Genomic DNA, 15,099 nt, shown 5'->3' with positions numbered 1-15,099 from the left:
TTTATGAAGTACTGTATCTGAGGTCAATTCTAAATGATAAAAATAAGAGGTACCCTGGCAGTAATTACTGATTTTTAATAATAATGTAAAACTTGTCTAAGGCATGTTAAGTCTTCTCACACAGGGGATTTTTTATTATACCAGACCAATCAGCTAATATATGTAGGAAAAGGCTTTGCTTCACAATGACATATAACAATTTTAATAGCACCTATTAAAGTGCTTTACACATAATAGTTGTTCAGCAACTATTTGTTGATGGAGCAAATATTTTCAGCAAAATTGGCCTCTTTTTATAAAACACTATTAAGGCTAAGAATATCTACTCACTGCTTAATTCTACAATAGCTCACATTACAGCAAAAGATTAGATAAGAATAAGAAAAAATCTTATATTTTTTTCCTGGTATAAGATTTGGGTCATAACTTATTCTTACTCACCCAACCAATGAGGTCTGGAGTTTTGAATTGGATTGCAGCACATCTTGTCACCTGACACATTCTTTCATAAAGAACTTTTGATAAATCTTAACTGCACACATTAACTGCATTAAGGTCTTAATCCTACATGAAAGAATATCTCTGTTTGATTAACGAGAAAGGCTCATTTTCTTCCTCTTGCTAGAAAATAAAAGCTTGTAATATTTGAAAAGGTAGACTCTGCCAATGGACTTCTGTCTCTATAAATCATCATAGACAGTGATTCCTTGCAAAACAGGTTTCATGTAATATTTATGTAAGCTGTACATGACCTTGAATGAAAGCAAGGGTTAGAAGAAACAGTGTTCCTATTGTTTGACAAAACACTTCACTATTTCGTCAAATATTACTTACTCAGGTCATATGTGATTTTCTTTTTCAATGGAATAGAAATTGTTTATTTTAAAGCTCCATTTTGGAAAAGTATGACATTTCTTTTTAGAATAAATACTATTTTATCTTGTACTTGTAGGAAACCTCTTTCAATAAGCAAAGAGGAATACCAGCAACAAAGCTGTGTATAGAATGGATGTGGGTACGCATAACATTAAAATGTCCTCTTACCATTCACAGAGTTGATTCTGGAGAGATTCATGAAAGCAGATGGGAAAGATCAGATGTGTGAGAGGTAGGGTGCAGGTTGCTGTGTCTGATAAATATGTACGCTTATCCAACTTTGCAGCTCTTGAAGAAATTCTGAATAGTTAGGATACTCAGTAATAATGAGTTGTAGCCTGTCCTATAGATTGTATTAGCTGTGTGACCTTGGGCAATTCATTTAACTTCTCTGAACTTTTCACTGCCCATAAAATGAAACATAGAGTCCTTATCTGGATTACCTGCATTATAAGGCTTCCACTACCTCTCCTGCTTACCACTCCCTTCCCAGCAGTCTAAGTTCCAGTCATATTCAACTCCACATCACCTCCTGTATTTTCTTTAGAACACTCTCTGAAAAGATCTTGTTCATGTACTTGTTTTCCTTCACCAGACAGTAAGTTTCATGACAGGAGGGATCTTGAGTATTGTTCTTATTATATACCAAGCACTAGAACAATGCCAGAAAATTAATTGGTACGTAGAAATAATTGGTGAATGAGTTCTGGGTATATACCCAAAAGAATTGAATGCAGGGACTCGAATAGATACTTAAATACCATGTTCATAGCAGCGTTATTCACAATAGTCAAAAGGTGAAAGCAACCCAAGTGTCCATCAATGGATGAATGGATAAACAAACTGTGGTATATATATATACAATGGAATATTATTCAGCCCTTAAAAGGAAGGGAAATCCAACACGTGCTACAACATGGATGAATCTTGAGGACTTCATGCTAAGTGAAATAAGCCAGACACAAAAGAACAAATACTGCATGATTCCACTTATAAGTGGAATATACACGAGGTTCCTAGAGGAGTCAAATTCATAGAAATGGAAAGTAGAATGGTGATTGCCAGGGGCTGGGGGAAGGAGGAACAGGAGTTGTTATTTAATGGATATAGAGTTGTAGCTGGAGAAGATGAAAAACTTCGGGAGATGGATGGTGGTGCTTGTTGTACAACAATGTTAAAGTTAACTTAATGCCACTGAATCGTACACTTACAAGTGGTTAAAATGGTAAGTTTTCTGTTATGTGTATTTTATGACCAAAATAAATGGTGAATCAATCAGTGTGGAGGTTCTTCACATAAGTGGGTCTCCCTCCCTGGAACACTGTCTTCTGTCATTCCTCTACCCTTGCCGCAACCTCCCCTTATTCCTCCATCTAGCCAACTCCTAGTTATATGTCGGCTCTCATCTTAGATCAGGGTTTCTCAGCTGCAGCACTGGTGGCCTTTTGGACTGAATAACTCTTTGTTGTGGAGGGCTGTCCTATGAGTGAGATTTTGAAAGTGATTTAACAGCATCCCTGGCTGATACCCACTAAAGGCCATTAGCCCACAGCCTCCCTACCCGCCCCCCCCCCCGACAATTGTGACAATCAGAAATATCTTGAGACATTGGGAAGTGTCCCAAAGGTGGGACGTGGGGGAAAAATTGCCACTGGTTGGGAACCATGATTTAGATGTTACTCTCACTTTCTCTGGAAGTCTCGGCCAAGAGCAGTTTTGGGGCATCTTTTCTCCCTTAGCGCCTCTATTCAATTCCATCCTTTCCTGTCATGGTACTTATCACACTTGAATTACACTATCTCTACCACTAGACTGGAAACTACAGCACCTATCACAGTACCTGGCATATAGTGGGTGCTCATTATTTACTTTCTGTTTTATTGCTTTGAACTCAGTTTCCTCATCTTCAAAATGGAGATGATACTAGATTGCTTCCCAGAAATGTGGTGAACATCATTTAATAGGAGAAACACTTTTTAAAAAAATTATAAGGCATTGTATAGAAATGAGTTCACATTATTATTGTTATAATAAAATCTTCACTTGGCTCTAACCTAACAGAGTTTATCCTCCCAACCTCTAACACTTCCTACCGTTCATTTGCTGTCCTTAAACAAGGTACTATATCTTCCATAGCTCTCCTGTATCACTTAGTAGGTCAGTGGCTGTGGGGACAGAGTAAGTCCTACTACTAAGAATAATTTTGTCTTTAGAAATGAAGTCTGGGTACATTAAAGCCATGAGTTGGAAATGTACTAGAAGATGGCTAATTTGGAGCTTGATCTTTGGGAGACAAAAACTAAAACACAGGTAAGAAATGAATTTATTTGTCCTTACGGATTTTTACAAAAGAGTTCTATACCTACTATACCTAAAATAGATAGCTTAATTGTTGTCATTAATTGCCTGTGAAGATACCAAGCACAGAAGGAGAAATCAAAATTGTGTTCAGTTTATCTGTTCTGATAGAAATAACTTAGAATTATGGTTTCATATTTGAAAAACTCTTTTGTTGTTGTTAATGTTTGCCAATTGGAGTCAATATGTATTATAATCAGAGGGTTCATGTTCCTATACAAATAAAAAGGAATGCAATATATTTCAAGTCACAAACTAAACTGGAGGAAACATGTAATAGTATGAGCTTTAGAAAAATTTAGAAGCAGATGATGTACTAAAGACAGAGCAAAGAAAACAATTGCCTGAAACAAAGAATATAAATAATATTATTGAGGAACAATGGCATAGTTTGTTAATTAAAAGCTAAGTTTAAATTACTTAAACAGGAGAATATGGAGGAGTTGAGATGGTAATCACGACCTTTGTACTTTATCCTTCTATCTCTTCATTCTCTCCTCATCACTTAGTAGGCATTTATGTGAGAGGAACTGAAAAGTGGCTCACTTAGCACCCACTCCAACCCCTATTTAGCATGGTTTCCTGAACTATTGAGGCAGGAAGGTTGAAACTGCATTTCCCAGACTCCTTTGCAGCTAGGATTCTGCACGTGAGCTGTGTTTCCTCAAGCATATATAACCTGTCTGAAAAATGCTTCAGTATATCACTTATAGGCTCTGCATGATATGATGGCACCCTCTGGAGTTGTGCAGAATATAACTCTTTTGTAGGGTAGACTTGGAAGGAAGGAGTGAATAATGAGTGGTTGCTATAAGTATGTGGGGAGATAGAATCTTCTGGCAAGTATGATGGTGCAATGTTTGGTTCTTCGAGGGAAGCTTTGATAAAGGAACTATTGGTCATATCATTGGCCTGAGGCAGTAGGAGTGAGGTTTCAGCTAGAACAGTCCCTTACAGGGTCTGAGTGTTCTGCTGACTGAGAGTTTTTGGTTGAGTAACATCCAAGCTATGCAACCTGCCTCTCCTAGAAATTTTGTTAGCTGCACCTTGTAGTAATTCCTTTTCTACAGAAACTAGCTAAATTGAATTATGTTTCCAGAAACTATGGAAGCTGACAGACAACATCTGTGATAGGTACTGTAAACAGAAATAGGGATTTATGCCCAACTCTTCATTCTCGCTCACTAATGTTCATCCCAAAGGTCTTTGCAAGTCTTGAGGAGGGGGCAACAATAAGCATGTAAATAAACAATAACAGTAAAATTTAATAGATTCTGTTATAGACTTGTAATACAAACTGAAATAGCACAAAAAAGGAACAATGGCCTAGAAGGCAAAATGGCCAAGAAGAGTTATTGCATCAGGAAAGTTTTCGTAGAAAAGGTATCATTTGCATCGGATCTTTAAGAATGGATAGACGTATCTCAGGTGAAGGAAGTGTGAAGGATATTTCAAGAAGAAGGAACAGAATGTTCCAAGTTATGAAATGAGGAAACAGTATAGGGCATTCAGCAAAGTGTAAGGGTTTTGCCATACAAGTGGGGTATAGAATTGATGTCAAGTGGGGTGAACCTTGGAAAAAAGGTGGGGCCTTGTATGTAAGACTTAGAAGTTTGACTTTGAGGATTTTGAGCAGGGGAATAGCATATGTTTCAGGAAGATTACTTGGGCAGCCATGTGTAGAATAGAAGCAGGGGCACTATTGGAGGCAGGATGTAGGGAAAATTTAAGAGTCTACAGCAATAATCTAAGAGAGAAATGGTGAGGCTGTGGCACAAAGAATGGAGAGAAACAGATGGATTAGAGAGATATTGTAGTTGCTGGCCCGTTGCAGGAACCCAATAAACATTAACTGAATGGGATACAACAGGGGAAAGTTGAACATAACTGAAGTGTTCTTGGCTTGGGTGAATAGGAGGAAAGGGAGCATGCTTTTCAGTAAATGCTCAGAAAGTGTGCTGGTGGTGCTGTTAGTCTCTACCTTTATTTACAAGCAGAAAAAATGTAATAATCTACATTCTAATATAGCCATTCACTTTTGTCCATCCATTCACTCGTTTATTGAACTGTTGGTGTCATACCCCCTGGGCTAGGCATCGTGGATTACATAGTGACTTAGCTAGTCTAAGCAGGATAGCAGGCATAAAGCAAACAGTGATAGAATGATTAATTACAGTCAGGATGAGCACTCTGAAGGGTAAACCCAGAATACTACAGGATAGGGGAGGTTTAGGGATACGTGAGCCAGAGGAGGAGGTATTGTGGAATAATGAACATTATTGGTATAGTGAGACTAAAACTTGTTTTACCTAAGAGGATTGTATTTTTAAAAATCTATCACGCTATCCAGATTTCATAAAGGCCTTTGTTCTTATATCCTTAGGCATTATGCTATGGTGCCATTGTTGGAAATCTTTTTCTGTGCAGGGCAAATCTACCCATTCATTCTCCCTTCTGCCACTATTAGTAGAGACTCTTCTGATTAATTATTACTAGCAAATGTATCTCTAAAACACTACACTAAGTGGTAGCATATTAATGAAGATGAATTTGAGGGCCTATTCACACTTCTTGATGGAAGGGAGCTGGACTATGCTGACAACCAATTCCATTAATCACTTTCTGTTAGATTTACTATGCGCTTGAGTTTGTTTTTCAGTGTGGATTCTTTTCTCTATTTGAAAATAGATACTTTCTGCAGATAAAGGAAATGCCTGTAAGATTTACGGTGACATCAACCATACTAATTGATCAAGAAAGGCTGCATGGGTTACTGAGGAGAACATTTCTAGGTTGGCAGACCAATGCAAGTCATATATTGGAGTTGGCTGTCCCTTCATAAATGACAGTCTGTCTCTAGGTGTATCAAATTAATTGAAGAAACCTGAAGTAAAGTACAATGTTTAATTGGTCTGGAGCAGTGTTTTTCAAACTGTAGGTTGCAGCTCTTTAGTAGCTTGTGAAATTGATTTTGTGGGTTGTGTTCAGCATTTTTAAAAGAGGAAATAGAATTTGACAAGTCATGAAAATAGCAAAGAATATTTCATATAGAAAGAGTAAGTAATGTTTTGTAAAACTTCCATTTCATATGTATGTATATATTATATATATATAATATTGTATATATATGCAAGTAATATGAAATATTTATTTATATATAAGCTTATTTAGTATGTATGCACTGGGCCAATATGTATAATGTCAAGGAAGCTTCAAAGCCATAGATCTGGAAAAAGAATTCTAGAAAAAGCCCCCTTCAGTCAGATCTTCCATTAAAATACGTAATCCAAATTAATTTCTTACTATTGCTTAAAGCACATTGGAGACTACTGAAACTATTGGGATGGAGAATTATTTAACAAATCTCTGCTCCAAGTGAATGCTGGGCAAAATAAGAAAGTAAAGTTCTTCGTGGTTTGGTAAATATGTATTTAACATACTAAATAAAGGTGTTTCAAACTCTCAAGGTTTACTCATTTTGTTATTTAGGAAGAGCTCTATTTTTTTTTTTTTTTTGCATTTAAGGAATTCTGTATCAAATATGTGAGAGGGATTGACACATTTTCATAAGTACATTAAATATAGTAACCCAGAAGAGATTAGAGACTCAGACTTTGAGTTCTGTTTTTATATCTGACAACAGAATGGTTTGCGATCTATGAATATTCATTATGAATTTCTTCTTTCTGACCCATATTTAAGTACTTATAAATAGAAATACTATTATTTATTTTATTTTGTAAATAGCACTATTTTGTAAATAGTAATTTGTTTAATACAGCATATTGGGATTACACTTTGGAAGGCTTAACTATTGGCATTCTTTTTCCATTTCTACCATATGTAAAAGGCAAAGCTGTGGTTAACGTTTTGTTCTCTGTCACTATGGCCATTCTCCAAAGATTCCTGCTTTTGATTTCTTACAGAAACTTATTTCATTGCTTTGTAACATCAATCTCATCGTTTTCACTCTTCACTGCCTGGTCTCGAATTCAGCTTTCCAAGATAACAATTAAGCCTAATAAATAAGTGACTGGTACTATATAAATCCCCAGGGTTTATTCTATTCCCTAGTATATAGATGCTGGTCATTCCATGCCTTCCCACAACTCCATTTTAGAAATTTTGCCTCACACATAGTCCAGAAGGGGCAAACTTATTACCATATGATTCTGACTCCTGACCAGAGCTGACTCAAAAGGAGTGGGGGCTTGAGCTAAGCCAATGAGAATGGAGGCAACGATGAGTATCGAAACAATTAGTCTTACAGAGCTAAGGTGGGAATCTGTATCCTGGGGAACCGGAACCACCTACCTGTCAATGATTCAGGAAAGAAGAAACAATGGTTTTGAAGAGAAAGTTATAAAACTAGAGGCCAGAGCAGAGACGCAGAATTGAGGGAAGCCAAGTGGCTTCGAGAGATGGAGAGCAATCTTGGTGCCCATCTTCCATTCTAACTCCCAGCCCTGCCTGAACTGGGCTGTGCTTCAGTTTCATTCCCTGGAACTGTGAGATCCCTCTTTATTCAAACTACCTTGAGTAAATTTACGTTTCTAAATGTGCTCTGATGAAGACATTTCCCTTTGTTTAGCTCACCATGTTTCTCTCCCAACCCAATCTCTTCATGCTACTCAACTGTGATCCTTTCTCTAGGATTCACAACCATCTTATTTCTTCTGTTGCCCTGTAATTTGTCTCTAAAGCCCCGTTTCTTGTCACACTTAGAAATATTGGCAATGCTAGAAAACTAAAATGAAAGCAGAGAAAAATGATCATGTTATTTTAGTCAGAGTTGAACTGAAATGTGTTTAAATTTTTGAATTAGAAAAAAAAAGACAATCAAAGCCCACCACTTATTCAATAGAGGTTAGTAAACCCCATCTTTTTGTTTCTTTTTGCTTCTAGTATTTATCCCAGGTTTTTTGTAAACACATTGTTTTCTTCTCAACCTGTAAAACTTCAGATGTGTTTCCTACAAAATAAGATAGTGAAGAGCTGTGCAGTTTTCAATTGGGATTGATTTTTCACTAGCGTTTAAAATCACACTGGCTTTGGACAGGACTTTGCCTTAAGAAAGGAGTAGATTTCATACCAAAACTAAATGGTCAGTATCTTAGAATAGGATTTTCTCCTGGATAAACAACTGGCCTCCAAGAAATATGATTCAAATAACCCAATATGTTGATATTCACTAAAGCAATTATAAATATTAACTTTATGGAAACTTTGGTTCTTCTGATCAAATATATATTTATTCTAATTATTGTCAATATTTTAAAAATCTGATATTTTAGTAGTTTGCCTAGCAAACATTAAGAGATAACTTAAAAAAATACGTAAATCTTCTGTCTTAGCACTTAAGAATGACTAATACTACTCAATAAAAACTCTACATGTAACCAAATTACAGTAACTACGTTCACAAAAAGGACAGAATTTTGAATCCATTTATCAGATTCTCTTCAAGTATTTCAAAGATCTTAAGTAATTATACCATTAATTATTCTATTAAGGCCATTTGGTGAAGAATATAGGAACAAATGACTTCTGGGAAAAGCTACTGATAAGACATTTACAAGGTACACACTTTCACTAAGTAGGCAGTACTCATTCCATGGCTTTCATTGGCCAAGAATTCTATGTGCAACACCTACATTTATGAGAAGAAGGTACCTTAGAAATTCTGAATTCAGATTTCAGCAGTGTCATAGACCTTATGTGTAGTCCAAGTTATTTTTCTCTTTGTATTCTCTTTACTCTTCTATCCAATGAGTAAAACTAAAATCTATTTCTCTCACATGTTAGAAGGTGCTTTGACAATAAGAAACATGAAATAAATGCTAAATATTTCATTGAATTGTAAAAGTGGGGGAAGATGTGTAACCATGGGACAAGTTTAAACTGACCCCATCTTATTAACAGAATGTAAAGAGTTGTTTTTCAGCGACAGTGAGCCAAAAAGGGCAAGTCATGTAGCAGGGCACATGTAGAGGAGAAAATCTTGACCTGAAATAACACCTGGAACCAAAGATTCCCCCCTTCCACCTAACAGAACCAAAGGACGAGGACATGACTGGCACTTGAAAGCTGGACTCTTATCAGAAGTGAGGTCTACTGCCTAGGAAGCTCCACTGTTAAAACCCCTTCCACACCTTACCGTAAATATTTAGAGCCCTCCAACGGACACCTGCCCTGCCGGCGCTTCCGCGTATCAGCCTGTTCCCCCAACCTCTTAAATTTTGCCCCAAACCCTGGATCAAGGAGACTGACTTGAGAGCCTTGCCTCCTGTCACCTTGCTGGTCGACCTCACAATAAAGCCTTTTCTTTTCTCAAAAGCCAGTGGCATAATAATTGGCTGTTGTGTGCATTGGACAGAGAACCCTCTTTTTGTGCAGTAACAGATGTGATTTACTATTGTTTGCATGCTAAAAAAAAAATGTTTGCATTGTTCCTGTGTGAAGCAGAACTGATACACTGAAAGAATTTAGGTGGGATTAAAACCAAAGAGACACAGCGAGGCATTCCTTAAGGAGGTAGCTACTTGCAGTTTATTGTGCATAAACAGTTGTTATGTGATCTATTGAACTACTTTTACGCATTTTCTCTGCATAGTCCTTGACTGTGAGGTTGAGAAATCAGACCACTGTTTGAGTGTCACTAGGAAAAGTGGCTGGAATTTAACTCCAGAGGATCCTCTGAGAATAGTTGGTAATAGATCCACGTTGAAATGAGCTTTATGAATGAGACTGATGAAGTGCATGACACCAGTATATCTAAAATAACTATCCCACTCTTAAGAATGTGTATCTGAAGAACTAGCACTGTACATACCAAAGAGACAGAAAGAGTTGGAGCCTCTCCCCGTTCATTTGTATTCATTGCCAAAATCTGGTTATCATTGTAAAGCATTCCCTTAGTCCAAAGAAAAGAGATGTTATCATTGCCCCTGTTCCATTCTGTTTATAAGCACATCATTCTGGATTACATCTCCATTTACCATCATACAATCTACAGTCCTTCTGGTACTCTGTACTTAAGGAGAATACTTTATTCATTTATACGAGATTTAAAAAGTGTTTAATGTACATTATTGTATGGACGCATTTTGTATTTTTTTTTCTGGTAAGTGCTGGTGGCTAGAGGGCAGAGGTGGGCACCCTGAACCGTAATGGGAACTGCTCACCCATAGTAGTCATTTAGTAAACAAAGATGATGGAAGCTGAATTGTGCTGATTACAAAGATGCCGTGGGAAAGAAATTTCTAGAGTGGATTCCTGACCAAGAATATCTATTTTTTGTTTATTTTTTATTTGTTGTTTGTTTTAAAATAATTAAAATGGCTATACTTGTCAGCAACAAAGTCCTATTAACCACCGCCTTTTTCATATGAAGGAGAGAAAATGCATTTGCTTTGCCTGTTTAAATCGAGAGCTGTGAGCTTGCCAAAGGACAAGACTGGAATTCCCCTGAAGCAATAAATATTGCTGTGGATTAAAGAAAGAAACATTTCTTTTCTCAAAGTGCGCTCTTTATAAATAGGAAGCAGATGCAGTAACAGGAGAGTGAGATATTGCCCTTTCTGAGAGGAGGAGCTCAGTTGGAAGCTGCATGACATCAGAATCCAGAGATTAAGGCAATAAAGGGTCAATGTGGTCAGAGATTGTTTTTTAACAAGAGATATTCACACTAGTTGGTAGGCTCCACTCTGTTTGCATGATAAACATCTAAAAAGAATGTTTGTGTTCCCAATAGAAGTCATATTGTCTTCCTGTGAGTTACAGAAGAGAACTCATTGCCGGTCACCTTTGTTCAGACACTTCAGTTTGTTCCCAGGCTCTGACAAGGAATGCTTTAAAATGGCTGTGAACTGAAAGAACTTTCTGGTAACCAACATGCAAACGAGCACCCCAAACATTCCTCAATGCTGCAGAGTTCAGTGTGGGTTGCTTGGAGTGCTCATTTGCATGTCAATCCCTGTGGTCTTCTGTTCACTGTTATTTTTCTTCATTGCTAGGTTTTAGTTCAAGGAGTCAGTTGGTGACTTTGGAGAGCGTTGTGATAGCACTGGTGTCTCCTCTCCACCTTTTGGTAACTTGTCTCACTATCTTTTTACTCGATCGTAGGTGTAGTTCCTGATAAGCACCATAGCCTTTTAGTAGTCTTGAGAAAATTGTTCTAGTGTTTCCTCCCCTTTATTTTACTGTCCATCAATTTTTCAAAGTGATTGCATAGCTCTGGGTTATTTCAAATAGATGTGAACCATGCTTCTTGTCATATCTCCAGTGATTGAATAGCCCCCAATCAGACGGTTAAAAATGAGGGACTAATTGAAGACTGCTCCTGCTCCTAGTATTATTTGTTATTTATACTCATTATTCTTCTAGAAAAGATTCGAAGGGCTTGTTTCATTCACGTATGGGTAATCTAGTATATCAACTGGCCTTATTTGAAGTGGTCTCTGGCATGTGTTTTCATTGTAACTTTTGCAATTGTTTCAACCAAATGTTTGTTTCACACCCCATGATACTGTGACACGATAAAAGATATATATTTGGTCTTGTCCCTGGTTCCTGGCACAGAGTTCAAAACCCTTGTAATTTCCTGACGGATAAGGCTGAGAGGAGCATCTTATGTTACTCATAATAAGCCCCTTTCAACTATACCTGAGTTTATGCTAGTGAGGTGACTCTGGGAGGGTGGGGGCTGGTTGCCAGAGGAACCAACTATGTAATTAGAGGGTTGGAACTTTTGGCTCCACCCAACAACCTCTTGGAAGGGGAGAGGGGCTGGAGATGGATTAAATCACCAATGGCCAATGATTTGATCAGGTATGCCTATGTAATGAAGGCTCCATAAAATCTCTTAACAACAGGGTTTGTGGAGCCCCAGGTTGGTGAAAGCATCTATGGGACTGCAAGGTGATGCACCCAAACTCCATGGGACACAAGTGCCTGCGCTCAGGATCCTTCTGGACATCACCTCAGGTAGCTCTGTCTAGCTGTTCTTCTTATTCTTTATAATATACCTTATAATAAACAGCTAAACATATGTCAACATTTCCCTGAGTTCTGTGAGCAGTTGTAGCAAAATATAGAACCTGAGGAGCAAGTTGTAGGAATCTCCAATTTATAGCCAGTTGGTCAGTAGTACAGGTGACAGTCTGCCCTTGTGACTGGGTCTGAGTGGAGGGTAATCTTACAGGACTGAGCAGTTTCTCTGTGAGGTCTGCATTAACTCCAGGTAGTTAGTGTCGGAATTGGATTGTAGGACACCCAGTTGGTGTCCAGAGAGTTGGGGAATTGCTTAATGTGAGAGAAAAACCCACACGTTTGGTGTCAGATGTGCTGGGAGTAGAGAAAACAGAAATTTTTCTTTACGCCCTATCAGCTATTGGGGGATGTCATCATCTAACAGAAGTTTACTCATATACTCTATGTATTCCTCCGGCACTCTTTTCTAAAACAAATTGGGGGACAGACTGTTTCTGGAAATTGTGGCCTGCTCACTCCACTGGTAATGGCTTATAAAGTATTATAGATCTGGGACTCAGTTCTTCTCTCTTTGAACTGAGAGTGACCTTTCAGGCCATAAAGACTCTTTAGTTGGCAACTTTGGATATTAAATAAAAACATCAATGTATTCATCATAAGAAAAATTAGAACCTTATTATAATTTTTTATACTTAGTAATACTTCAGCATTTTCTTTGGAATATGAGAGTGAGGGTAGAACAGGACGTGAGCATCATGATTTCTTCAGTCTATAGGTCTTGGAAAGTGTTCCATATTTAGGAGGTGGGTTATTTAAGTTGAAAGTGATTTTTTAAATATAAAAATGTTGTATCAAGCAACTTAAAATTGCAGTACATTGCAAATTCAAAAAACTAAATAATCATCCTGAAATAACTCACCCAAAACGTAGCACTAGTGAAATTACAAACACACCAATCAACTTTTAAGTGAACTAGAAATCACTCTAGGCAAATGTGTATCTGACTTTGGTGTGGAAAAGGCTTTTAAAAATATTACTATGAAGAAGATTGATAGGTCTTGCTGCATTGAAGAAAATTCTATACCTCGAAAAACACTATACTCAATATTAGGAGGTAAATATCAAACTGCAGCTGAATTTTCAAAATGTGGGACAAGAAAAAGATTAAGATGTTAAAAATATAGAGTACTGACCAATCAACAAGAAGCTATTTAAATATGGTGAATTGAATACAGACATTTATCTTTGTTTCTTCTCAAAGCCCCATTGAATGCTAATAATGGAACATAAAGGAATGAACCTGCAAGAACAAATAGAACAAGAAAGTGGAAGGATGACTGCTGACTGGAGCTGTCAATGCAGTGTTGGGAGTCAGAAAGCAGATGAACAGGTGGGAACCGACTTTGCAGAACAGAGAAAGCTGATGCCACTTGACTGCAAGAGACAAAGAAAACAAGAAGGAATGATTTGCTCCACAGCAACGCTGGGAGTTGGAAGACGTTGGAGGAATGCCTTCCAAATTATGAAAGAAAATGATCACTAACCCAGGCTTATACCTCTTTCAAATTGTCAGCTAAGTGTTCTGGTACCAATTCTAATGTGTGTATGTGGGCTTCTCCCCACATCAACAGGCGAGTCTTCACAACACCAGCTGGGTGTCCTATAATTTAACTCAAGTCCGACACTATCTACCTGGAGGCAGCATCAGATCCCACAGCTTACGGGCTCTGTTCCACAAGACTGTTTCTCCTCTCTTCAAATGCCAATCACAAGTCTATGTTTTCATCTGTGCTTCTGACTCATTGCCTATAAATCAGAGATTCCTACAACCCCCTCCTCAGGTTTGAGTAATTTGCTAGAGTGGCTAACAGAACTCAGGAAAACTGTTTACTTAGCATTTACCAGTTTATTATAAAAGGATATGGTAAAGGATACAGATGAACATTCAGATAGAAGACATGCATAGGGCAAAGTATGTGGGAAGGGACACAGAGCTTCCGTGCCCTCTCTGGGAACACCAAGCTTCCCACTTCTCCACTTTGTCACCAACCTGGAAACTCTCAGAACCCTGCACTTTTGGGATTTTTATGGAGGCTTCATCACGTAGGCGTGATCAATTATTGACTCCATTTTCAGCCCCTCACCACTCTCTACAGAAGCTGGGGGTGGGGCTGAAAATGTCAAGCTTCTAATCATTATTACTTGGGTCTTTCTGGTGACCAGCCCCCATCCAGCAACCATCCAGGAGCCCACCCTGAGTCACCTTGATAGAACAAAAGACGCTCCTAGTGCTCTTATTACTTAGGAATTTACAAGGGTTTTAGGAGGCTTGCATCAGGGATGAGGTCAAAGACCAAATATTAGAACAAGAGATGCTCCTAGTGTCTTATCACCTAGAAAATTACAGGGGTTTTAGGAGCTCTGTGCCAGGAACTGGGGCCAGAGACTGCTATAGATTTTGTATCATCTCACATTAACCAAGAGTGAGAGTTGAATACAGACATTACCAGATAGGCATTGTCTCAAAAAACGTGTCTCCCATGTACCCCTTCTCAGGAAGATTCTATGGGATGTGCTCCAAGACAATAAGGGAATAAAGTAAGAAAAAGGGAAATGAGATCCAATTTAGAAAGAGATGTAAATAATTCCTATAAAGATGGCAGAGGGAAGTCCCACAATGATAGCTCTGCAGCACGTCAAGAGGTGTAGATCAGTATAGACTGGAGATGGAAGATAGAGAGCTTTGTGAGAGAAGTCTCCAAGAAAAGAATAACATGGAAATTTGGATAGAAAAGTATTTTAAAGAGTTGTTGGAGACTGTGGTCACACTAAGCCAGAGATTTGAAGAAAGTCAAGTAAGAGAATAAATAAAAA

The 15,099-nt window shown here is 37.9% G+C and overlaps 1 long non-coding RNA gene across 1 annotated transcript in view; it reads right to left on the bottom strand.

The window, feature by feature from the left end:
- The window catches only part of LOC139046603 (uncharacterized), a 30,822-nt gene extending 21,274 nt beyond the window's left edge, over window positions 1-9,548 (bottom strand). Inside the window, exon 1 of the long non-coding RNA XR_011506859.1 lies at window positions 9,392-9,548. This is a non-coding gene — a long non-coding RNA (uncharacterized lncRNA). The remainder of the gene's footprint in view (window positions 1-9,391) is intronic.
- Window positions 9,549-15,099: the final 5,551 nt, after the last annotated feature.

The sequence above is a fragment of the Equus asinus genome, chromosome 11 (genome assembly GCF_041296235.1).
Source record: "Equus asinus isolate D_3611 breed Donkey chromosome 11, EquAss-T2T_v2, whole genome shotgun sequence".
Lineage (NCBI taxonomy): Eukaryota > Metazoa > Chordata > Mammalia > Perissodactyla > Equidae > Equus > Equus asinus.
This window is presented reverse-complemented; position numbering and strand designations above follow the sequence as displayed.